Source organism: Ranitomeya imitator, chromosome 1 (genome assembly GCF_032444005.1).
Source record: "Ranitomeya imitator isolate aRanImi1 chromosome 1, aRanImi1.pri, whole genome shotgun sequence".
NCBI classification, from domain to species: domain Eukaryota; kingdom Metazoa; phylum Chordata; class Amphibia; order Anura; family Dendrobatidae; genus Ranitomeya; species Ranitomeya imitator.
In genome coordinates this window covers 867790583-867818370 of record NC_091282.1, presented here as the reverse complement: position 1 = coordinate 867818370, position 27788 = coordinate 867790583, and the positions used below count along the sequence as shown (strand labels likewise).

The 27788-nt window shown below is 44.2% G+C and overlaps 1 protein-coding gene across 4 annotated transcripts in view; it reads left to right on the top strand.

Annotated features, from left to right (window-relative positions):
* The window catches only part of CSGALNACT1 (chondroitin sulfate N-acetylgalactosaminyltransferase 1), a 503870-nt gene that overhangs the window by 186668 nt on the left and 289414 nt on the right, over nt 1–27788 (top strand). For all 4 annotated transcript variants that reach the window (XM_069742516.1, XM_069742534.1, XM_069742525.1 and 1 more), the window contains exon 3: nt 22228–22301. The gene's annotated coding sequence lies outside the window, so the exon portion shown is untranslated. The remainder of the gene's footprint in view (nt 1–22227; nt 22302–27788) is intronic.

Genomic DNA, 27788 nt, shown 5'->3' with positions numbered 1-27788 from the left:
AGAAAACCAGTTTCACACTCCATATCATCCACAGAGTTCAGGTAAAGTGGAAAGATTAAATGGGACAATAAAATTAAAAATCCAGAAGGCCATGGCAGAAACAGGAAAGCCTTGGACCGAGTGTCTACCACTTGCCCTGTATTCCATCCGAAACACCCCAAGGGGGAAGGCTAAGCTGTCACCACATGAGATTCTTTTTGGTAGAGCAGCAAATTTGGGTTGTTATTTTCCACAACAACTGATGTTGAATACTGAGACTTTAACTGCTTATGTACAAGAATTACAAAAACGTTTAACTAAAGTGCATTCGCAAGTTTTTGCTTCCCTTCCAGATCCAGAAAATCTCGAAGGAGGCCACAAGTTGGAACCTGGTGATCAAGTCTACGTGAAAAGACACACCAGAAAGACTCTGGAACCGAGATTTGACGGACCTTTCCAAGTCCTGTTAACAACTCCAACAGCAGTCAAGCTTGAAGGAAAGGCATCATGGATACATGCAAGCCATTGCAAAAAAGCAGTATAAGACTCATGATATTGATGTTAATAATGTTAACCTCAACGGAGGCATGGGAAAGACTGAATTCTCTAGCCCCTTTGAACAATAGATTCGTACAACATCATAGAAAATTAGTGCATGACTTGTTAAATAATACGCAACCCCTGGCAGATTGTTGGATCTGTACCCATTCACCAGTATCAGCCACAAGTATACCTTTTCTAGCAGTTCCCGTGTCAGCTGAAGAAATATTCGCTTGGCCCAATTGTTCAGACAACCTGGCAAACAACCAACCTGGCAATACTAGACTATGGAATACTACAATCGCCATACCAAATGTGGGATAAATTAGTTAGAGCCACGGATTATCTAGATGATCAGATTTGGGATATATTGGACATATTAAATACTAGTATAGCTGTACAGAATCAGCTTATAATAGTCACTAACCAACATACCCTGGTATTGGATTACCTAACTGCCTCACAAGGGGGTATGTGTCAAATCATCGGACCCACCTGCTGTCATTATATAGACCCGAATAGTACTATGAGTATGAGATTTAAATTAAAAGACGTACAACGACTCAGGGATCAGTATGACAAAGACAATGACCAAAATAAGGATAGCTGGTGGTCAGATACCTTTTCTTTTCTTAACCCGGCCAATTGGTTCAGAGGGATCGGTGGGTGGGTTACCGGGATTATGCAAAGCCTAATACATACAGTTATGGTTATTGTAATTATATATGTATTATTCAAGGTTGTACTCAAGGGTATCTCGGTATGCACAAATAAATTTTGTGTAATGGATGCGAGAATATAAAGTTTCTTTTTGTAATATCACAAAAAGAATGACTAAAATGATCGACAAGGTTTTGAATGGAATATGTCAAAGGGGGGATTGTGAAGAGCAGAACAAAAATGATTACCTCAATGAACAAAAATAAAAAAAAAGAATTTGTGATAAATATTGACCTGTCCATTCAAGGACATTTTAGCTATAGTATGAAATCCTGTTTTTCTTGTCTGTGGAATTGCCTTTGTACTGTTTGTTGTGAAACTGCCGCCCACGAAACTGTTTTCTTTTCTTTTCTTTCTTTCCTGTTTTGTCTCTTTGTTTAAACATGCAAAACTTGTATAACCACTAAACCTACTGAAACCACTATATAAAGAAGGGATAGCACCCTGAAGGCAGGCGTGCTTCAGAGACTTCCCAGTGATACACTATACAAGACGTGTCTTGTGTATTATTTCTGGTGATTCTCCACTTCCAAAGGCTGCTCCGACTGAGTGTGATCCCGACAATACTTTATCACTTGTTTTTCTTTAATTATCATAGGGCAGTCATCTTACCTTAACTTCTGTTAGCAGCATTTGGAGATATGACACATGGAACATACATGGGAAAAGACAGACTTCCATAGGAGTATTTTCTAGGCATGTTGTGTGATTTCTGCAGAGGTCATTGTGAGGGGAGAGCGGAGATCACCTATAGTGAATGATAGATCATGTGCTATCTACTGTAATCCTGCCTGTAATGATAATGACTGCTGAAGGGTGATATCTACGGAACAAAATGTACTTGTCTAGTATTTAAGCTTAGTGGCTAGTACAAAATTGGCAGATTTTAGGATTTTTCTTTTAATATACACTTGAAATAGATCACTCTGTTTGTAATGACTCTATATAATATATGATATTTACTTTTTGTATTGAAGAACTGAAATAAATAAACTTTTTGATGATATTCTAATATTGTGAGCAGCCCCCGTAGATAGTTCTATACATATTTTTTACTTTTTTATTATTAATTTCAATGTTTAATAAAAACTTTAGAGAACTATCCAGCACTTTGTTTCCATCCATTTCTGGGTGCTTCTTGAAGTATCTTTGGGGTCATTGTTCTGCTTGACGACCCATGACCTATGACACAAACCCAGCTTTCTGACACTAAGCACTACATTGTCACCCAAAATCCTTTGGTAATCTTCAGATTTCATTATGCCTTGCACACAGTAAAAGACACCCAGTGCCAGAGGCAGCAAAACAACAGAACATCTTTGAATCTTCACTATATTTGACTGTAGGTATACTATGCTCTTTTCTTTGTAGGCCCCATTCCCCATTTTTGGTAAACAGTAGAAGGATGTGTTTTACCAAAAAGCTCTCTCTTTGTCTCATCTGTCCACAAGATGCTTTTCCAGAAGGATTTTGGCTTACTCACGTACCTTTTGGCAAACTGCAGTCTAGCTTTTTTATGTTTCTGTGTCAGCAGTGCAATTATCTTGGGTCACCTTCCCTAACATTTCATTTTATTCAATTGTCGACAGATAGTTCGCGCAGAAACTGATGTACCCTGATCCTGCAGGACAGCTTGAATTTCTTTGGAACTTTATGGCGCCGCTTATCCACTATCCAAACTGTACTGGGTTGAAACCTTTTATCAATTTTTCACCGCTGTCCATGTCCAGGGAGATTAGCTAAATTGCCATGGGTTAAAAACTTCTTTGATTATGTTGCGTACTGTGTACAAAAGAACATCAAGATCTGTGGAGTGACTTGTAACGTTGAGATTGTTGATATTTTTCAAGAATTTTGGTTCTCAAGTTCCCATAGTTCTTTTCTTTTTCTGTTCTCCATGCTTAGTGTGGCACACACAGAAACACAATGCAAAGGTTGAGTTAACTTCTCCTATTTTTATCTGGTTTCAGGTGTGATTATCATATTGCCAAGACCTGTTACTTGCCTCAAGTGAGTTTGAACGGGCATCATCTGCTTCAAACAAACAAAGTTGTTTACCCACAATTTTGGAAAGGTGCCAACAATTTTGTCCGGCCATTTTTTTTTGTGAAATGATTTTCAATTTGCCTTTTTTCTCAGTATTTTTTGTGTTGTTCCAACATATACAAAGGAAACAAACATGTGTATAACAATACATGTGTAATTGCAATAATGTTGTGGGAGAAATACTTAATTTTCTGCAATAATTTCAAGAGTGCCAACACTTTTGGCCATGACTGTGTATACAGCCGTGTATATACTACATGTCTCAAACTTAAGACTCTTAGATTATTTTTTCTTTTTTTCCCATCACTAAGAACTGTCAAAAATCAAAGGTTCAAAATACATCGGAAAGTACATGTATATGTTTCTGAACTTGGGATGTTTGAAAATGTTTTACTCATTAATGCTGGATTTTAAATTAGTTGGATTGGATTCAGTATGTTGCATTCATTAACCTACTGGGCATTGTACCCTTGCACCTTGTATACATTGAATGAACGGTCTTTGAAAGTTGTATTTTTTTAAGAAGGTGAGCAGAGAAATAGTTTTAATTTTTTGACCATTTTCAAATGTCACATTATCTTTAAGAGTATACTGACTTAGGGAAAAAATGTATGTGCATAGCAACTAATATACAGTAGTAAACTATGGTCATGGCTTTTTGGCTCTATTGTATACAGCTTGTTTTCCATAATAGATGATGGCATTATCTTGAATATTTTTATTCAACAGCAGCCCCTGCACTATTTTTTTGCCTTGTAGTGATTTAAACAGTTTTCTTGTTTATACAGATGCTGATGTAGAGGGAGGGCTAATCTAGAAAGCTTATGTCTTGCTGCAGAAGTTGCCAAGAACAACAGCTGCTAGTAGGCTTATGTGATGTACCCGAGCTGCCTTCTTCTCCGCAGCAGCTGGATTTTTGCGCTTGTAAAATTAAGCTCCTCCAATATGGTGTCTACTCCTCAGGTTACCATTCTGTGTAAAAGATAATCTACATTTGTTTATGGGAATTAGACTGCACTGTGAGACCTCACTTATAATCTAGGTATGTGAAAAAGCCAACATTGACAACTACTTGCAAGAGTGCTTTCCCAGACGTGTCTGCAATGTATAAGAACAGGGGCGTAGCTGGAGCTTTTGCCGCCCGGGGCTGCTCCCGAGTTTGGCGCCCCCCCTCGGCTCAATACACACAAAGGTTACCAAAAATAGGGCAACACACATGATAGGGTCTGCAAAAAAAAAAACAAGTTCTGCTTACCTGACCGCGCTCCTGCTCTCTCCACGCAGCTGAAGCGTGCACTCGCCGGCGACTGACAATGACGTCAGAAGCCGTCGACGTGTGCGCTGCGGCCGACTTCAGCTGCCAGCCTCCAAATGGCTGGTGGCTGTTGTTAACTATTGACGTACGTACGGGCGCGGGCCCGCACGTCAATAGCGTTAAACAGCTGCAGCGCCGGCCGCGGTTTTAGAGGGCCCCGGGCGAAAGAGTCTCAGTGGGCCCCCCCTTTAACACATAGCATGATTCATGATGCAGAAACAGCAGAGAAATATAGCATAGCCACATAGCATATAACACAGCCCACGTAGCATATAGCACAGCCACGTAGTGTATAACACAGCCCACGCAGTATATAGCACAGCCCACATAGCGTATAGCACAGCCACGTAGTATATAACACAGCCACGTAGTATATAACACAGCCATGTAGTATATTGCACAGCCCACGTAGCATATTGCCCAGCCACGTAGTATATAACACAGCCATGTAGTATATTGCACAGCCCACGTAGCATATTGCCCAGCCACGTAGTATATTGCCCAGCCACGTAGTATATTGCCCAGTCACGTAGTATATTGCCCAGCCACGTAGTATATTGCCCAGTGATGGAGTATACAGCACAGAGCCACGTAGTATACAGACTTAAAATAAAAAATAAACATACTCACCCTCCGATGAATTCTGGCCCTGTATCGCACGAGGCAGCTTCCAGTCCCAGGGTTGGTATGAGCGCAGGACCTGTGATGACGTTGCGGTCACATGACCGTGACGTCATGGCAGGTCCTTCTCACATACCATCCTTGGCACCGGAAGCTGCCGCTTGCATGGAGCGGGCACTGGAGCGTTGCGAGGAGCGGGAAAGGCGATGGAGGGTGAGTATAGCAGGTTTTTTCATTTTTTTAATTATTTTTAACATGACATATTTTTACTATTGATGCTGCATAGGCAGCATCAATAGTAAATAGTTGGGGACACACAGGGTTAATAGCAGCGGTAACAGAGTGCGTTACACCGCGGCCCGTTACCGCTGCTATTAACCCTGTGTGAGTGGTGACTGGAGGGGATTATGGAGCGGGCGCTGATTGTGGGGAGTATAGAGCAGGCGCCGGGCACTGACTGCAGCGGAGGGACTAATCGGACTGTGCCCGTCGCTGATTGGTCGCGGCAGCCATGACAGGCAGCTGCCGAGACCAATCAGCGACGACAGACAGAGGCCGCGACCAATGAATATCCGTGAAAGAAAGAAAGACAGAAGGACAGACAGAAAGACGGAAGTGTGACCCTTAGACAATGATGTAATATATATATATATATATATATATATATATACATATATACTTCTCACCTGTGTCTTGCCTCTCTGTTGTTTTCTGTCTCTGTTCTCACATTTTTTCTGTCTCCCGCTCTGATTTTCATATTTCCTTCTGCCTCTTCTTCCTGCTTGTCCGTGGCTCCGCCCCCGACATTTAGCCCCGCCCCTCCATGGCTCTTCACATTGTGAGAGCTGTGACGCTGCTGGAGGGGCGGGATCGGAGCTTCTGCTGCTGACTGCAGGTGCGGGGGTGAGTCACAGCGTGTGTGACTGTGTGCCCCTGCTACACTGCAGCCAGCAACTCTGCACGGCCGCGCGCACTGCCAGTGCTCTGCTCCAGTCCTCATAATGCTGGGAGGAAGGAGCAGAGAATGAGTGCGCGCAGCCATGCTGATAGCCGCCCCCACATTGTGCCGCCCGGGGCGGCTCGCCCCCCCCGCACCCCCCTTCCTACGCCACTGTATAAGAAACAATCAAAAATTAATGACATTTGAAAAAGAACTTGGCAATAGTTTGAAATGAAATAGAGAACAGTGGTAAAATACAGAAGTGAGACACCCCATTGTTTCTCTTCTTTCTCTTTCTGTATTAAAGGGAACCTATCACCCCCAAAATCGAAGGTGAGCTAAGCCCACCAGCATCAGGGGCTTACCTACAGCATTCTGTAATGCTGTAGATAAGCCCCCGATGTATCCTGAAAGATGTTAAAAAGAGGTTAGATTATACTCACCCAGGGGCGGTCCCGGTCCGGTCCCTCCCGTCTTCTTACGATGACATCCTCTTCTTGTATTCATTCAGGTGTACTTTGTCTGCCCTGTTGAGGGCAGAGCAAAGTCCTGCAGTGCGCAGGCATTGGGAAAGGTCAGAGAGGCCCGGCACCTGCGCACTGCAGTTGTTTGCTCTGCCCTCAACAGGGCAGACAAAGTACACCTGAATGAAAATGTGGCACCCCTAGGGGTATTTGCCACAAAAATAGTTACTGACAGTAAGTACAAATACTAAAATAGCAAGACTGCACTACCACCTCCGGCCAGAAGGGGGAGCTCCAGAGACTCCCCTTGATCCATTCTGGTCTGAGAGAAGAAATGGCAGTTGGGCTAAGGAGCTGAAAGTGAGAGGTCATACAGTTGAATCTCTAACAGCCCTGTGACTGTTACCAGGCCTAAATCACCGGCCTGAGGAGAAGAGGGATAGAGAAAAAGGACATTGAGAGAACCGGGTAGCATTAATCACTACCCAGAACAGGCGCAAAGACGGATACTGGATCTGTGGCTGTATTCATTATATATAATACAGCAACTGGAAAAACGTGAGGTGATATCAGCTTCACTAGGGCCGGACGCAGCAACAGACACAGAGTTCAGCGGTACTCCCAGAGGGGGTAAACCGATAAAAGGACTCGGGTTGCCCGTCGAACCAGGACCCGGAGGGGACAGATTGGGCCGGCAGCCAGTTCACATACAGCAGCAGGGCCACACAGAAATTGCGCACAATAAGAGGTGAAGACCCCGGCAGGGTCAAAGTAACTCAGAGTTCCCATACAGACTCCGGTGACAGGACTGGTTGTAAATCCTTTTATGTTAAAGTAAACTGGTTAAACGTTTCAGTGCCTCAGTCTTTCATTTGGACAATAGCCATCTATCCAGGATCGAGATCGTCACCGCTGGGAGAACCTGCTGCTGATCAAGTAAGTGCCTGTCCCCTCATGATACCCCTTACACTGTGCATTGCCTGAGGCCACAGCACCGGGTCAAGCCACCCGTGACATCCCCCTCAAGAGACAGACTCCATTGGTCCGGTGCTGGGTATCCCGGTCTCCTGGGCGTCACAATTGGCGTCACGAACAGGATCTAGCCAGCCCGTATACCGGGTATTGTGTGCCGTGATTGGAGCCCAAAACTGTGAAAACTGGGATGAAAAATCTTGAAAATTGACTTTATTAAAGAAAAATCCATTCCCCATTGAAAACTATTGAAAGTGACTTTTCCCCATTGGTTATAACGGAGTAAAGATGGCCGCCATCCCCTGAGGTAATCACTTCATAACCGTTAGGCACGAGACTGTTAATTGAGCTACGCCATCACCTGAGCCCCAGTCTAACTGAAAAACTTCAGAATCCGCCATTACAGAGCGCGGTGGGTGGGAGCAGCAGGGGGCGTCATTGTGGGCGGCACCAAGCTGAGCGCTCTGACATCAGAGCAAGGGGAAAATCGATCCTGCTGCACAGCGGAACGAATCTACACTATCCCGACAGAAGCCGAGGACCGGAAGGGTCCGGATTAACTAAGGGGGCACAGTATGTCGCAGCACGGAGACGCCGCAGCACTCGGCAACGCTAATGCAGCTGAAAGACAGAGTGTCAATAGAGAGTCCGGCAGCGCAGCGGTGCAAGGAGTGGCGCCCATCATGCCGGTGCTGATGCCATATACCCCGGGTGGCCCATGGCTTCCAATGTATGAAGGTGAGCCTAATACCCTTGACGATTTCAGAGAAAAGATGCTGGCCCATTTTGACATGTTCCCTGTGGGTGAAGTTCAGCGTGTTAGTCTCCTGATGATGCAGTTAAGTGGCCATGCTAAGCGAGAAGTCACAGCATGGGCAGCTGATCTAAAAGGCACTGTTGAACGCATATTTGCTGGATTAAAAGCTACATTTGAAACCACGGCCAGCAGCAAAGCTAAAATACGATTCTTTAGTTGCAAACAAAAAGCTAATGAGGGCGTGAGAGACTTTGCCTTAAACCTGCAGGAAGCCCTTAAATCACTTACACTGGCTGAACCCATTTTTAACACCGGAGCGGATAAACTGCTAAGAGATCAATTTATTGAGGGACTCTACACCCCTTCTCACCGGGGGCATGTGAGCATGCTTGTTTTTAAGAACCCTGAATTGACATTTGCCCAATTAAAGGAGAGCGCTATACGTCTCCAGCTGGCAGAGGCACCTCGGGATCAGGATCCTGCGCAACCCATGGCAGAGGCACCTCAACAACAGGGAGTGCCAGTGACATCAGCTATGTCTGGGGCCATTGCTAAGCCCCTGGGGCCCAGTACTAATGAGGCTCTTCAACAAAAGCTTGACTCTTTAGCTGATGTTGTTGCTTCAATGGCTAAAACCATGCAGGAGATGAGAGGACACAAGATGGAGTTGGCAAACTGTAGAGAGGATGTTCCATGGATGAGACCCCGGAGATACCCGACATGGAGAGGACGACCCCGCGACCGCTACCAACCGGATGGACAGCCCATTTGCCGCCGTTGCCAGCAGCCGGGCCACTTTGCACGAGATTGTGATTTAAACAGGAATCCCCTGGGAATGCGGGCCGCTTCGCAGGAATGAACTTTCAAGGCCCAACACCCTGGCATGACAGGTACATCGGAGGACGACCCATTATCCCTATCGTGCTGGACGGAATTCCCCTCAACGCTTTGCTGGACACAGGTTCCCAGATTTCATCTATACCGTATATCCTTTATAAGAGGTACTGGGCTGATGCAGATATTGATAAAGGGTCCTCTAATGTTGAACTAGATATATGGGCCAGTAATGGTAAGTTGGTACCGAAACTAGGATTCAGGGAGATGACCATAAAGATTGGTAAAGTAGAACTGAAGAAACAGGGTATAATTGTTGTTGATGTTGACCGGCGGAACTGTGAACCAACTGTATTGATAGGAATGAATGTGTTAGAGAACTGCTTTTCCGAAGTCATTTCTGTCTTACAGCAAATTGCTGAAACTGCCCAATCCTGCCAGCAGAGAGTTCTCTGGAGGGAAATAAAAGTATTGATGTTAAGGCAACAGGTAGAAGTTGCAGGTGGAGAAATCGGCAGTGTGAGGGTAAGTGATCCAACGTCTATTGTAATCCCACCAAAAACAGAAATGCTGGTATGGTGTAGAGCAGCCATTGGTACTAAGGGACGAGATTATCAAGCCTTAATAGAACCAGTGTACACTGACAGCAGGCCCACTATACTCACAGCACGAGGGATAGTCGAGGTACACCGGGGACGAGTGCCGGTACGACTTTTGAACTGTGGAGAGGAAGAGGTCACTTTGCCAAGGTATGCTACAATGGCAAAGCTATATACTGTTGACAACAATGCCATCACAACCATTGAGCCCTTAGAACCAACCTGTCAGGTGGAAGGCAATGGCTCAGATGGAGAAATGGAGGATTGGTGCCAACAGCTACACGTGGGCATAAATTCAACACCTACCCATCAAAAACAAGGGGTGTATAGGCTAGTGACGGAATATGAACAAGTCTTCAGTAAACACCCATTGGACTTCGGACGGATAGAAGGGGTAGAACACACAATCCCCACAGGTGACCATCCCCCAATAAAAGAAAGATATAGACCCATACCGCCCGCTCACTATCAATGTGCAAAAGATATGCTGAGGGAAATGAAACAGGCTGGGGTAATAAGAGACAGCTGTAGCCCCTGGGCGGCCCCTCTAGTGATTGTCAAAAAAAAGGACGGAACCATGAGAATGTGCGTAGACTACCGGAAGATTAATAACATCACCCATAAAGACGCCTACCCCTTGCCTAGGATAGAAGAGTCCTTAACTGCTTTGAAATCTGCTAATTATTTTTCCACCTTCGACTTAACAAGCGGGTATTGGCAAGTCCCTGTGGCTGAGAGAGATAAGGAAAAGACGGCATTCACCACACCAATGGGTCTATGTGAATTTAATCGCATGCCGTTCGGACTCTGCAACGCATCCGGTACCTTCCAGCGGCTGATGGAATGCTGCCTCGGACACAAGAACTTCGAGACCGTCCTCCAGTACCTAGATGATGTGATCGTCTACTCAAAGACTTACGAACAACACTTAATAGACCTGGCAGAAGTGTTCGAAGCCTTATCCAGGTATGGCATGAAAGTCAAGCCATCCAAATGTCACCTTCTCAAGCCAAAGGTACAGTACCTGGGACACATCGTGAGTTCGGAGGGAGTAGCACCAGATCCCGAGAAAATAAGCGCCATAAGGGATTGGCCAAGACCTACCAGCGCAAAAGAAGTGAGACAATTCCTGGGATTGGTGGGTTACTATCGCAGATTTATAAAAGGATTTACCAAGTTGGCAGCACCCTTGCAAGACACCTTGGTAGGGCAGACGAAGAAACCTTCAAACCGAAACCCTCCTTTTCAGTGGAACGACGAAAGGGAAGACTCCTTTGAACAACTAAAGAAGGCACTAACCGGAGAAGAGGTTCTGGCATACCCAGATTACCATAAACCTTTCATCCTCTACACCGATGCCAGTAATGTGGGACTAGGAGCGGTGCTGTCACAAAAGCAAGAAGGTCGGGAGAAAGTCATCGCCTTTGCAAGTAGAAAGCTCCGGCCTACTGAAAGAAATTCAGAAAATTACAGCTCCTTCAAATTGGAACTACTGGCAGTAGTTTGGGCTGTGACGGAGCGTTTCAAACACTATCTGGCCGCTGCAGAATTTATTGTCTATACTGACAACAATCCGTTGACCCACCTGGACACAGCCAAATTAGGTGCGTTAGAACAGCGATGGATAGCCCGGTTATCTAATTACAACTTCATAATCAAGTATCGAGCAGGTCGCAAGAATGGAAATGCCGATGCCCTATCCCGGATGCCACACTTGAGAGATGTAGAAGAGGAAACGGGGGAGCTTGAAGAAATTGAACTACCAGCCTTCCATCGTCCCAAGGCAAAACATCATCAGTCAAGTACCTATCAGAAACAACAAGAGGTGAATTTTAATCCGTTAGCACACCATAGATGGGCTGACACCCAAGACAGCAATCCGGCTGTGAAGTTGGTGAAGGAACTGTTAGCTGAGCAAAGTGTATATCCCGATGATGATGCCCCAGAAGAGACGCATCAACTCTGGAAAGAGAGAGGCAAAATGTTCCTGTATCAAGGGAAGCTCTGTAGAAGGTACACCAATCCGAAAACACATGAATTGGTTTGGCAGATTATCGTGCCTAAACAAGATGTCAAGATGGTCCTCGAAGCTTACCATAATGGTGCTGGTCACTTCGGTTGGAAAAAGTTAGAAGTACTTCTAAGAGAAAGATTTTATTGGGTCGGGATGAGAAAATCAATCGAACAGTGGTGCAGAAATTGTGGCCCGTGCAACCTCAGAAGAAACGATCAAAAGAACCAAAGAGCACCACTGCAGCCCATAATCACCAAACAACCACTTGAACTTGTAGCCATGGACCACGTGAAGTTGACACCAAGCCGGTCCGGCTATGTCTATGCCTTGACCATCGTGGACCATTATTCACGCCTCTTGGTAGTAGTACCCGTAAAAGATCTGACAGCAAAAACAGCAGCCAAAGCGTTCCAAACGTACTTTTGTAGACCCCATGGATATCCGGAACAGGTTCTCACCGACCAAGGTACAGCCTTTGAATCAGAGATCTTCAGAGAATTCTGTAATATGTATGGTTGCAAAAAGATCCGGACGGCGGCCTATCATCCACAAACAAACGGCTTATGTGAGAAGATGAACCATATTGTAATAGAACTACTTAAGACTTTACCTGAGGCAGAAAGGAATCAATGGCCAGAGAAATTGCCTGACTTGGTGGATCTGTATAATCATGTCCCGGTGAGTTCCACCAATTGCACCCCAGCTTACCTTATGCGTGCAAGACCCGGCCAATTACCAATCGATCTAGAAATGGGAATTCTGAAACCAGACGCAGAAGTCCAAGACTCCAATTGGGATATCATACGGCAAAAGCAGTATCGCCAAGTGCAAGAGAGTGTGGAAAGAAGCCTTCAGCAAACTAGAGAAAGACAAGAGCGAACTTTCAACCAGAATGCTCTAGCGACCCCATTAAGACCGGGTGACCAAGTGCTCAAGAGAAATCGTCGAACCAATAAACTAGACAATCAGTGGGAAACCGTACCCTAAATAATTTTACCAACAAGAATGGATAATCCTAAAATGTGTCTCGTTAGCAAAAACGGGGGCTTAACATCTGTACTAGTGTCAAGAGACAATCTTAAATTATGTCCAGAAGCATTGAAAGAGCCAGAAGTTGTCCAGCCAGAACCAGAAGTTATTCAACCCATACAGGTTCAACTAGTAAAGGAAAAAGAAGAGGAAATGTATCACACCTGTATAGGAGACTTTCCCAGAACCCTACTAACATACCATGGTGCAGTAGTGGTTCCCATGGTGGCCTTTTACCCAACACCAGAAGTCCCAAGACAGGAAGAGGCTGACCCCGTACTACAGGAGATTCCAGGCCAGGAAGAACAGATTCCTGATCAGAGTGATCCCATTCACGGTGGACTTGCCAACTCCATAGTCGTGGAATTATCTTTAGCAGAGCGGGCAGATACTACATCCGCAGTAGACAGTAGTACACCACATGAAGAGATACCATTATTACGTAGATCACAGCGTAGTACCCAGGGCCAATTACCGGCCAGGTATGCAGATTACCAACTATAAAGCTCATAATGTGAATTGTATATATGTTATGCCATATATAGTTAAACAGAAAATGTAGTATAGTCATTGTTATCAGTCTGCAACGTTTAAGCCCAGTGCCTACAGAGACTTGTCTGTATGAACTTATTGCATATTCTTGAACTTTTTATCAGCCCGGAGGCACTAAATCAAAGCTCCGGAAAGACTGCTTTTTGAACTTTGCTTTTTGCTCTTTTTGAACTTTCTTTAGACTTTATATTGATAACTCCGTTGGAAAAATGGAACTAAATTCCTGGACACTAAGTACAGTGCCGTTCCTAATACCTTCAAGGATAGAACTGTATTAATGGACGCTATTTGAAGTGACTTTTTACAGAACTCTATTTTTGTTTCCTTGAGTGGTTTTTGTAACTTTTCATTTTTAAGACTCTGTACATATTAATTGTTATTTCAAAATGTTATTGTCCCACAGTCCCGGAGTACTGTTCTTAACTAAGGGGGAATGTGGCACCCCTAGGGGTATTTGCCACAAAAATAGTTACTGACAGTAAGTACAAATACTAAAATAGCAAGACTGCACTACCACCTCCGGCCAGAAGGGGGAGCTCCAGAGACTCCCCTTGATCCATTCTGGTCTGAGAGAAGAAATGGCAGTTGGGCTAAGGAGCTGAAAGTGAGAGGTCATACAGTTGAATCTCTAACAGCCCTGTGACTGTTACCAGGCCTAAATCACCGGCCTGAGGAGAAGAGGGATAGAGAAAAAGGACATTGTGAGAACCGGGTAGCATTAATCACTACCCAGAACAGGCGCAAAGACGGATACCGGATCTGTGGCTGTATTCATTATATATAATACAGCAACCGGAAAAATGTGAGGTGATATCAGCTTCACTAGGGCCGGACGCAGCAACAGACACAGAGTTCAGCGGTACTCCCAGAGGGGGTAAACCGATAAAAGGACTCGGGTTGCCCGTCGAACCAGGACCCGGAGGGGACAGATTGGGCCGGCAGCCAGTTCACATACAGCAGCAGGGCCACACAGAAATTGCGCACAATAAGAGGCGAAGACCCCGGCAGGGTCAAAGTAACTCAGAGTTCCCATACAGACTCCGGTGACAGGACTGGTTGTAAATCCTTTTATGTTAAAGTAAACTGGTTAAACGTTTCAGTGCCTCAGTCTTTCATTTGGACAATAGCCATCTATCCAGGATCGAGATCGTCACCGCTGGGAGAACCTGCTGCTGATCAAGTAAGTGCCTGTCCCCTCATGATACCCCTTACACTGTGCATTGCCTGAGGCCACAGCACCGGGTCAAGCCACCCGTGACATCCCCCTCAAGAGACAGACTCCATTGGTCCGGTGCTGGGTATCCCGGTCTCCTGGGCGTCACAAATACAAGAAGAGGACGTCATGGTAAGAAGATGGGAGGCACCGGACTGGACCGCGATGCCCATCGGACCTGAACCGGACCGGGACTGCCCCTGGGTGAGTATAATCTAACCTCTTTTTCTCATCTTTCAGGTTACATCAGAGGCTTATCTACAGCATTACAGAATGCTGTAGATAAGCTCCTGATGCTGGTGGGCTTAGCTCACCTTCGATTTTGGGGGTGACAGGTTCCCTTTAAATAGACAGTTGGGATTGTCTGTGGTCCCTGGCAAACTGTCGGTTTTGGTCATAAAAAATTTCTGCAAGGTGTCACTTGCAGCATGCTGTGCTAGTATAACAGTCAAAAAGCAATATTTTGTTCAGTAAAAAGATGAAACTCTGACAATGTATGAGTCATGATATTATGGCAAGGGTCCTGTAAAAAAAAACCTAAAGCAACGTTGCCTGTGGCTCTCTGCTCCGCAATAGCTTGCAACTGGAAGTGTGTCCACAGATGCCCCTACAGTTGAAAATAACACTGACCCAGCTGAGCCTCCATCCTCCACAGGCCTGTTGTGGTCACTCCCCTTGCAACCATGGTTATTAAGTTTTTGATCTTACCTAGTTAGATAATTAAGATATCATTACAAAATCAGTAACTGCTTATTGGTTTGGGAAACAAAATACTTTGTGGACAGCATGTATCAGCCACTGACTGCATTATCTCAGCTTCATATGTATGACTCTAAGACTCTTTAGAGAAAAGCCTACTTTAAGAGCCGCCGGAGGCTGGGACTGCTCTGTATGCTAACCGTAAAGGTGGTTCCCTGGTGGCTTGTCTCCACCAGCTTATCTTGAGTAATATGTGTATGTATAGGTAGAGACCTGTCACTCCAGTTCAGCAGGCAAGGAACAGCCGCCGGGGTCCCACTTGTCCGACTAGTCTACAGCATGGTCTTGGTCACCAGTGGCTTTTAAAGTGCGTTTCTCTCTGAAACTTTGGACATGTTGACTGGACTGTCCCGTCCCTACCCCTGAATATACCAATTGTGTGGTATTGTAGTGTAAACTAGGTCCTACGGTTTTCGTTGTATATATGGTGTAGTTATGCAATATTATGTGAATCGCAATTTATTTTGATATAGAGAGTGATATGATAATGTATAGTGTAAAGATAAAACTATAATGTAGTAGTGTATAGCATAGGAAAGCACAGGGTATGACATGGTATAGAGCTTAGGACATACTGTATATCATAGGCAGGATAAGATAGTCACTATAGTCAGTAAGATAGAGTATAATGTAAATAAAAATGGTATAGCTGAAAGCTTCATCTTTTCCCACAAAAAAAACAAGCCACCATACAGCTCCATCAATGGAAAAATAAAACAACTGTAGCTCTCAGAATACACCAATGCAAAAACAATATTTTTCTATAAAATTTTTTTTACTGAGTAGAAGCAACAAAACATAAAAAACTGATATAAATGTGGTATTGCTGTAATCTTACTAAGCCAAAGAATAAAGTCGTCTTATCACTTTTACAACACAGTGAACAGCATAAAAAGAATCCCCCAATGCAACTTGTGTGTGATAACAAATGCAATAGCTTTTGGTCTTTTAGTCTTTCTTTTGACTCTTTAACAGAGTCTTAGGTAATTAAATATCTCATAGAATTATTTTGTATTTCAATTTGTAGACTTTAAATGTCATAAAAGTGACACTTTGAAGACAGAATTCTACTGTAATAAATTGATTATTAAATATCTCAGAAACTAGAGCCAATCTGACAAAATCAAAGTCATATTTTTAATCCGCACCATAAACTTAATATAAAACCATTCAGACATCGTTGTCACCAAAATCACTGTATACCAATGTTATAGCTCAAAATATGGCGACGTAAAAACTTTATTTTGCAAAAAAAAAATGTCGTTTAGTGTGTGACAACAGCCAACACAAAGAAAGTATACTGTATGTCTCTTTAGGAGTGCTTAAGAGGGCAGTCAACCACAGTTTTGTGCACCTCTGAAAGCCACATACCACTAAACAGAAGCCAGACGGAGTCCAGAGTAACTTGGGAATTTCATCTTAATCATGTATTTTGTACATTTAGATGGAACCCCTGATGTAAGTGCTCAGCGTAGAGTATAGGATAAATATGATCCAAAATGTGCTGTACCCCAAAATACCACTATTAAAGGCTTCTACTCAACCCACGAAAAACAAGTCTCCACTCAGGTTCGTCATCTATTAACAGAAATGTAGGGGGCTGTCCGTATTACTGGTAGCTACACAAAATCTTCTCAATCCAAAATGAATACAGCCAAATGAAGCATAAAAGGAACAAAAGCACTTAAAGATATGAGGCATCTTTGTAAATAGGTAAAAACATCTTTATTGTACAATATTAAAAAGAAATGTAAGAACAATATCACAATAGATCAGAAAAAGTGGGAGACTCAGATGCAGAAAAAAGAAGGTGGGTACACCTGGGTAAAAATCACATGTAGTACACTGTATAATCCATATGCTGTCAATTAAGTGAAATAAAATATCATATCATAAAGTAGAGACAAAGTGTCATATTGATGTCAAATGATCAGGCATATAGTGAGCTAAATAATGAGAAGCCTATATAGTAGTAGTTGCTTTGCAAAAAAGAAAAAAAAAAAAGAGCATGAACCGCACATCCCAAAATCATACGTTGATCTAAAGCCGCTAGGCAAAAATTTATATAACTGAATGAGGTTTTCAGTTTAACATTCTGATCAGACTGTATGAAGCCCACTGCCACTTCACGGCAAACCTCGTAGTGGGTCCTACCATCCTAACGGAGCGTAGCCGCACGGCGCCCACTGCCACAGCAGCAATGCACCAGCAGGGCAGACGGCCTGTTGCCCCACAGCACCCATGCTGCAAGACTGAGTCCCCATGACTCCAGACCGCGCTGCCCTACCAGCACAAAGCCACAGCAACAATGGCCGCCACACAGCACCAACTGCCGTGAAGTGGCAGTGGGCTTCATACAGTCTGATCAGAATGTTAAACTGAAAACCTCATGTTCAGTATATAAATCTTTGCCTAGCAGCTTTAGATCAACGTATGATTTTGGGATTTGCATTTCATGCTCTTTTTTTTCTTTTTGAACCAAGCATGTTCTTGTCTCTTTCTTGGACCAGCACTCCTCCCATTTGGCACAGGTGATTTTAATTAGCAGGAGACTGCAAAGTAAGGGGTCTAGCCCATTTTGGCTCTCACTGAAGAGCTGGAGGAAGGTGAGTTTCAATGCTCCTTTCATTTTGGTGCTGTGTGGCGGCCATTGTTGCTGTGGCTTTGTGCTGGTGGGGCGGCGCGGTCTGGAGTCATAGGGGCTCAGTCTCGCAGCATGGGTGCTGTGGGGCAACAGGCCGTCCGCCCTGCTGGTGCATGGCCACTGTGGCGGTGGTCGCCGCACGGCTGCGCTCCATTAGGGCGGTAGGACCCACTACGAGGTTTGCCGTGAAGTGGCAGTGGGCTTTATACAGTCTCATCAGAATGTTAAACTGAAAACCTCATGTTCAGTATATAAATTTTTGCCTAGCGGCTTTAGATCAACGCATGATTTTGGGATGTGCGGTTCATGCTCTTTTTTTTTCTTTTTGTACCAAGCTATATAGTAGTAGGCTCCTCAAATCATGCCAAATAATAAAGGAAGCAAGCCATAATAGTATCAGAGTAATACTGAATGGTGTGAATGTAGTCTATACCAACAGTCTGCATCACAGAAATATGTAAAAAAATATATAAAAAAACAAACACACCACACATAGAACAATAAATAAAGCTAACATTACATACAGTGTAAGAGACCAGGGCCCCACCATAACCGACACGCGGTTTGCAATGAAATGCTTCGTCCTCTGGCTTGCTACCTTTATTTAAAGTACTCATGGGATATCTAGATAAGTTCCTTGAGAGGTCTAGTTTCCAAAATGTGGTCACTTGTGGGGGGTTTCTACTGTTTTAGCGCATCAGGGGCTCTCCAAACGCTACATTGCGCCCGTTCTCAATTCCAGTCAATTTTGCATTCAAAAAGTCAAATTGTGCTCCTTACCATCCGAGTCGTGTGCCCAGAGAGTATGTGCACTTGGCTGCACACGGAGGTACACTGCAGCTTTAAGAACTTCCTTTGGTTTATTGTAGGCAGCATAAACCAAGGCGTGGTAAAGAAAACAGTCCTCTGGGCAAAACAGGAAAACAAAGCAAAATGGTGGCAGAACACACACTGTTCAGCTTTACATGTCCATGCCACACTTTCCTGGAGTGCTTCTTCTTCAGGCTCACACACTGAACACTGAAATCTCTTTCCTTCAGCCATTTAAGCCCAGACCATGTGACTCCTCAACCACGTGACTGATCACATGAATGTGACATCACCAAGGTCCTGTCAGCACACAGTGGTGCCGGCTCTGTAGGTGGAGATAGGGGGGAAACTCTCCCAGACTCCCCCCAGTTCTATGAATGTCCCCCTAAAAACCAGCCCATAACATACGTTAACTTAACCTTCGCAACACTTACTCTGCTGGAGGAAATAAAACTCTGGATTTTATATCACTGATGCCATTAGGCGTAGTGAAACCTATCTCTCCTCTATTTCATTACCAGTGACTCTGTCACAAGTAGTTTTCCCCCACATAAGGGGTATCAGCGTACTCGGGAGAAACTGCACAACAAATCTTGAGGTCCATTTTCTCATGAAAAAACTATTTCAGAATTAAAGCATTTCAGAGTTATTACCACATAAAGTGACACTGGCCGGAAATGGAAAATGAGGCTCAGTCATTAACGTACAAAGTGGCTTGGTCCTTTAATGGTTAAATTTAAAATATATATTTATTTTTTGTCACAAGATTCTGGGAGATTTTTTTTATCGTGTCGCCGCAGTTGTATGAGGACTTGTTTTTAATAGGACAAGTTGCAGTTGTCACTTTTTATTCCATCTTTTGTGAGGTTGCATGACATAAAAACAGCAATTTTGATATTGTCATTTCATAGCTTGGTTCAGCATGAACATGATGATACCAAGTATATATCATTAACTTGTATTTTATCACTTTCTTTTTTACAATAAAGTCAAATTTTTCCAAAATAATGTGTTGCCATCCTGTTAAAAGTTTATTTATTTTTGTTGTGTGTGTGATCAACCATAGATTTTATTGGTATCATTTTGAAGTTCATGAGCCTTTTTCAAGTGCTTACATTTAATTACTTAAGTGAAATGATCATAAAACAATAAAAACAATTTTGGCCTTGTTTTATTGTGTTTACTGGATGCGATAAATTGTGTGCCCATTTTATAATTTGGATTGTTATGGATTCTGTTTTATTATGGCATTCACTGGGAGAGCTAAGTGAAGTGTTAGATTTATAGTTCATGTTACAGATGCAACAATGCCAAATATGTTTTTTTTTTTTCACTGATAAAGGACTTAAAAGAAAAAAAGGGCTATTTCCATTTTTTGCATAATTTTCCCATGCCTGGGAACGACGGAGTGCCCTTTCACTAACTGACCCGTAGAAGGGCAAGCACAGCGCGAAACGGCCGTCGTCCCTGTTCTCCCCTGCTCACCAGAGCTCCGGCTCCGTCATTCCCGGCCATGAATTTTATCTGGATGTGTTGCCAATAAAAGTTTTTGTATTTCAAGAAGACCGGTGAGTGCCCTCATTTTCTTTCTCACAATTTTGGATTACACAGCTGTTTTTTTCTGTTTTGAGGAGCACCGGAGGTCGGAAATATCATGGCTATTTTTACCACTGCCGAGCACCTATTATGAGGGCAGTCTGGTTATAACCTCCGCTCTGGAGACTGTGCCGCCTGACTTGTATTATTTTGTTGAAATATATTTATATTTACAGTGTATTTATCTCAAGTATGCTTTGTATTTTCTTTATATTCCTGAAGAACCCTTTTAACTAGAGTTTCACCTCAGAATTCAGTATATTCGTTCTCTGAAAATCAGAAAGGAACTTATAGCCAAAGCACAGGAACGTTCAGATTCAATTCAATTCTTTCTGGTTCTCATGGCAATACTTTATGGATTCTACCCTGTTCACATCACTTTTATGTTGAGCCTGCTTGAAGTTCCAACAGTATTCCTCTTTTTTAATTGTTTCTTAAGATATAATCCTCCTCCCTTTGTTAGTATCTCTTTTTCTGTTTGCTCTTTTCTTATTTCTTCTCTAGAGTGCTTCTTAAGACACCTTAAAAGAGTGATCTGGCGCCTAAAATGTATTTTCTAACTATTTATCCTTACACCCTAACCACTTTTGTCGTTTCCTCTATTACACAACGCGCAGGCTTTTAACCATCCAGTTTATCCCTAAATGTGTTTTTTTTACTGTTTTTGTTGGAGGGGAGTCTCAAAAGTAATGTCACAGGAAGGCTGGAGCTGCAGTAGAGTCCATCGCCTCTCCTAGGACAGGACGTCACATAGGGTGGTGCTGCAGTTACTAGTTTGTTACATCGCTGCCCCCTCTGAAAACGTCCTGAATCCTGGGTGATGGACGATGTGGCAGATGTGAGTGATCTAGTGAGCAGGGGCAGTGATAGAAGCAGTGAGTGACACCAGTGCCGTCCCCTGATGACAATTCGTTTGAAGGCGGTGCTAGAAGCTATGGGGAGACACCGGTGTCACGCACTGCTTCTGTCTCTGTCCCCTGATGAGGAATTGTTTCTCAGAATTTTATGGCGGCGGTGGAGACAGAACCATAGAGCCCGCACTCACATCTGACACAGCGTCCATCAACCAGGATCCAAGACCTCTTCATAGGGGGTGGCAACGCACCAAACTAGTAAGTAACTACAGCGCTGCTTTATCTGACGTACTGTTCCAGCAGGGGTAATTAGCTAGATGATTTAGAGGTTTGGTAAATGGGGAAAATGTAGGGTTTTGTGTAATAAAGTAAATTACAAAAATGATTAGGGTGTTAAAATAGTTAGAAAATACATTTTGTGTGCTGGGCCACCCCTTTAATACTGCATGCATCATAACTTCCTATTCATTCATTCATTCATTCATTCATTCCTTCATTTGTTTTTTAGTGCATCTTCATGTTTTCCATAGTTCTTCACCATTAGTGGAAATGCTTCAGTTGAAACTATTCTGCCTCTTTATGTGCCGTCTGGGTATTTGTATTAACATCCAGAAGTTTGAATTTGTCTTCAAATTATGATCACAGTTCTGTTGTGTTTTGGCCTGTGACACAGCGTTAATTTGTGGTGTCGTTGGTGGAGCTTTACCAATAAATACTCTCATCACTCACTTTGGCACTATCGATGGTGATTTAACACAGACAGAGCTTGTAACTTTTATAATTAATTGCAGAACGTCAGGGCTCAGCTATTCTTGTCTAAGTGGCAGACTGGGTGACCTATAATGATATTCAAATGTTTAACTATGTAAACCCTGATTTGAAATAAAACTATATTACTGTAAAGAATAACCATAAAAACATTGTTCATGTATATAAAGATTAACATGGAACCATATTTTTTTCCTATAGAAACAAACAAACAAGGATCCTTGTGTACCCAAATGTTCAAGTCCATAGTGTAAAAGATAAATCTTCCAAGCCTGGTAAGTGATGTGTTATTTTCAAAGTAATAAATATACAAAGATATAGATGAGAGAGCTGTGCACCATAGTATAATATTTATTAGACATATCTTAAATACTTAAAGGGAATCTGTCACCAGGTTTGTGCCACCTAATCTGATAATGAAATAATGTAGTGACAGATACTCTATGTCACTTATTAGGCTGCTTGCTTTAATTTTGATAAAATCACTGTTTTATCAGCAGAAGATTATCACAAGAGGACTAGTAAACATGCTTCCATGTAGTCCTCCATATTCGAAGCACTGCCCCAACTACTGATCGGCAGTTTCTGCCTATGCACAGTGTACACAGAAAGCTGCCTATCAGTGGTGTGGGTGGAGATATACAGAGCTCAGCATTCAAGATCTGCAACAGAGAGAACAGTGATTTTATCAGAACTGCAGCAAGCAGCCTAGTAAGTGATATGTCACTGAAATAATTGTCTCTGCCGCTACATTATATCACTGTCAGATGAGGTAGCAAAAATCTGTTGACAGATTCCTTTTAATGGACTCCCTCAAAACTTTAGTTGATTTATGAAATATACTGGCATCATTCTAGACCAGTTTGCCTAGAGATTTAATTGTGGTAATTAGCGAATTATTAAGCTGGTTTGCTTGATGCATTGTTATCCATGTAAAAAAACCTCAACTTATGATGTTGTAGGCCAGCGGTAGCGAACCTATGGCATGCTTGTCAGAGGGGGTACGCAGAGCCGTCCCTCTCTCGCATCAGTGGACCGGGGCCGACGGGTGAGCAGTCCATGACGCCAGTCCATACTTTAGCTGGATCTGCGTCCTCTGACACACATTTAGCTGAAGTGTATGTCAGCACATGCTCTTGCCAGGTCCGTGTACACACTGCTGACCAATCAGAGGCCAGCAACTGACTCTGGCATACCCGCAACTGGGCGCATGGCAGGCGCTAGAAAGATGGAGGTGCATATACAAGGATGGGGTGACATATAAAAGGATGGGGGTACATATACAAGGATGGGGTGACATATACAAGGATGGGGGCATATATACAAGGATGGGGGTGCATATACAAGGATGGGGTGACATATACATGGATTGGGGCATATATACAAGGATGGGGGTGCATATACAAGGATGGGGTGACATATACATGGATTGGGGCATATATACAAGGATGGGGGTGCATATACAAGGATGGGGTGACATATACAAGGATGGGGGCATATATACAAGGATGGGGGTGCATATACAAGGATGGGGTGACATATACAAGGATAGGGGCATATATACAAGGATGGGGCATATATACAAGGATGGGGGCATATATACAAGGATGGGGATGAATATACAAGGATGGGGTGCATATACAAGGATGCAGTGACATTTACAAGGATGGGGGCATATGTACAAGGATGGGGCAAATATTCAAGGATGGGGTGTAAATTCAAGGATGGGGTGACATACAAGGATGGGGCATGTATACAAGGATGGGACATATATGCAAGGATTGGGGTGCATATACAAGGATGCGGTGACATATACAAGGATGGAGGCATATATACAAGGATGGGGGCATATATACAAGGATGGTAGTGAATATACAAGGATGGAGTGCATATACAAGGATGCAGTGACATTTACAAGGATGGGGTCTAAATTCAAGGATGGGGTGACATATACAAGGATGGGGGCATATATACAAGGATGAGGTGCATATGCAAGGATGCGGTGACTAATACAAGGATGGGGCATATATACAAGGATGGGGGCATATATAAGGATGGGGTGACATATACAAGCATGGGGCACATATACAAGGATGGGGGCACATATACAAGGATGGGGTGACATATACAAGGATGGGGGCATATATACAAGTATGGGGGCATATATACAAGGATGGGAGTGCATATACAAGGATGGGGGCATATATACAAGGATGGGGGTGCATACACAAGGATGGGGGCATATATACAAAGATGGGGCATATATAAAAGGATGGGGTGCATATACAAGGATGGGCATATATACAAGGATGGGGCATATATACAAGGATGGGGGTGCAAATACATGGATGTGGTGACATATACAAGGATGGGGTGACATATACATGGATGGGGGCATATATACCAGGATGAAGGGCATATACAAGGATGAGGGAGCATATGCCAGGATAGGGGACATATACATGGATTGGAGAAGCATATACCAGGATGAAGGGAGCATATACCAGGATGAAGGGCATATACCAGGATGGGGGCATACATATGGATTGGGGGAGCATATACCAGGATAGGAAGCATATCTACTATATAATCGTCTAAGGGTCACTTCCGTCTTTCTGTCTGTCCTTCTGTCTGTCCTTCTGTCTTTCTGTCACGGATATTCATTGGTCGCGGCCTCTGTCTGTCATGGAATCCAAGTCGCTGATTGGTCGTGGCAAAACGCCCACGACCATTGCCACGACCAATCAGCGACGGGCGCAGTCCGGTGGCAACATGGCCGCTCCTTCCTCACCGCAGTCAGTGCCTGCTCCGTACTCCCCTCCAGTTAGCGCTCGCACAGGGTTAATGGCAGCGCTAATGGACCGCGTTATGCCGCGGTGTAACACACTCCATAAATGCTGCTATTAACCCTGTGTGACCAACTTTTTACTATTAAGGCACAGATGATTGGCCTCGGGGAGACCAAAACATCCAACACTGTGGAGACACCATCACGTGTTTCTCAACGCAGTGATTCCAGAACACTGCCCCCATCCCTTATGGGAAATATGCAGATGCATGTAAAGAAGCTGCGGAGACACCATCACGTGTTTCTCAACGCAAGCAGTGAATAGCCAGGCCTTTCCCCGGGAAGGAACAACCACGGGAAGGGCAGCATCCTATGAAGGAAAGCCACCTATGCCAAGCATGGTATCCATCCACAGACAGCTGTTTCAGGGTTTTTGCCCCTCATCAGTGTGGAGTAGGAATCTGGCTATTAGGAGCAGTGCCTAGTAAAAAGGCTATAAAGGCACAGATGATTGGCCTCGGGGAGACCAAAACATCCAACACTGCGGAGACACCATCACGTGTTTCTCAACGCAATGATTCCAGAACACTGCCCCCATCCCTTATGGGAAATATGCAGATGCATATAAAGAAGCTGCGGAGACACCATCACGTGTTTCTCAACGCAAGCAGTGAATAGCCAGGCCTTTCCCCGGGAAGGAACAACCACGGGAAGGGCAGCATCCTATGAAGGAAAGCCACCTATGCCAAGCATGGTATCCATCCACAGACAGCTGTTTCAGGGTTTTTACTAGGCACTGCTCCTAATAGCCAGATTCCTACTCCACACTGATGAGGGGCAAAAACCCTGAAACAGCTGTCTGTGGATGGATACCATGCTTGGCATAGGTGGCTTTCCTTCATAGGATGCTGCCCTTCCCGTGGTTGTTCCTTCCCGGGGAAAGGCCTGGGTATTCACTGCTTGCGTTGAGAAACACGTGATGGTGTTTTTACTATTGACGCTGCCTATGCAGAGATCTAATGTTAAAAATAAAAAAAATAAAAAATCATGATATACTCACCTTCCGGGGCCCTTCCCGCTCCTCGCGACGCTCCGGTAACCGGTCCATGCATTGCGATCACGCGAGATGATGATGTAGCGGTCTCGCGAGACCGCTTCGTTATCATCTTGTGAGACCGCAATGCACTCTTGAGACCGGAGTTCGAGAGGAGCGTCGGTAAATGCTTCCAGGGGCCAACGGAAGGTGAGTATATAACTATTTTTTATTTTAATTCTTTTTTTAACAGGGATATGATGCCCACATTGCTATACACTACGTGGGCTGTGCAATATACTACATGCACTGGGCAATATACTACGCGGGCTGGGCAATATACTACGCGGGCTGGGCAAGATACTACGCAGGCTGTGCAATATACTACGCGCGCTGGGCAATATACTACGCACGCTGTGCAATATACTATGCGGGCTGTGCAATATACTATGCGGACTGTGCAATATACTACGTGACTGGGCAATATACTATGCGGGCTGTGCAATATACTACGTGACTGGGCAATATACTACGCGGGCTGGGCAATATACTATGCGGGCTGGGCAATATACTACGTGGGCTGGGCAATATACTACGTGGGCTGGGCAATATACTACGCGGGCTGTGCAATATACTACGCGGGCTGGGCAATATACTACGCAGGCTGGGCAATATACTACGTGGCTGGGCAATATACTACGTGGCTGGGCAATATGGTATGTGGCTGGGCAATATACTACGTGGTACTCTGGGCTGGGCAATATACTACGCGGGCTGGACAATATACTACGTGGGCTGGGCAATATACTACGTGGGCTGGGCAATATACTACGCGGGCTGGGCAATATACTACGTGGGCTGTGCAATATACTACGCGGGCTGGGCAATATACTACGCAGGCTGGGCAATATACTACGTGGCTGGGCAATATACTACGTGGCTGGGCAATATACTACGTGGCTGGGCAATATGGTATGTGGCTGGGCAATATACTACGTGGTACTCTGGGCAATATGGTATGTGGCTGGGTATGGTATGGGTATGGGTATGGGTATACTACGTGGCTGGGCAATATGGTATGTGGCTGGGCAATATACTACGTGGTACTCTTGAGACCGGAGCTCGAGAGGAGCGTCGGTAAATGCTTCCAGGGGCCAACGGAAGGTGAGTATATAACTATTTTTTATTTTAATTCTTTTTTTTAACAGGGATATGATGCCCACATTGCTATATACTACGTGGGCTGTGCAATATACTACGTGGGCTGGGCAATATACTACGCGGGCTGGGCAATGTACTACGCAGGCTGTGCAATATACTACATGCACTGGGCAATATACTACGCGGGCTGGGCAATATACTACGCGGGCTGGGCAAGATACTACGCAGGCTGTGCAATATACTATGCGCGCTGGGCAATATACTACGCACGCTGTGCAATATACTATGCGGGCTGTGCAATATACTATGCGGACTGTGCAATATACTACGTGACTGGGCAATATACTATGCGGGCTGTGCAATATACTACGTGACTGGGCAATATACTACGCGGGCTGGGCAATATACTACGCGGGCTGGGCAATATACTACGTGGGCTGGGCAATATACTACGTGGGCTGGGCAATATACTACGTGGGCTGGGCAATATACTACGTGGGCTGTGCAATATACTACGCGGGCTGGGCAATATACTACGCAGGCTGGGCAATATACTACGTGGCTGGGCAATATACTACGTGGCTGGGCAATATGGTATGTGGCTGGGCAATATACTACGTGGCTGGGCAATATACTATGTGACTGGGCAATATACTATGTGGCTGGGCAATATACTATGTGGCTGGGCAATATACTACGTGGCTGGGCAATATACTATGTGGCTGGGCAATATACTATGTGGCTGGGCAATATACTAAGTGGCTGGGCAATATACTACGT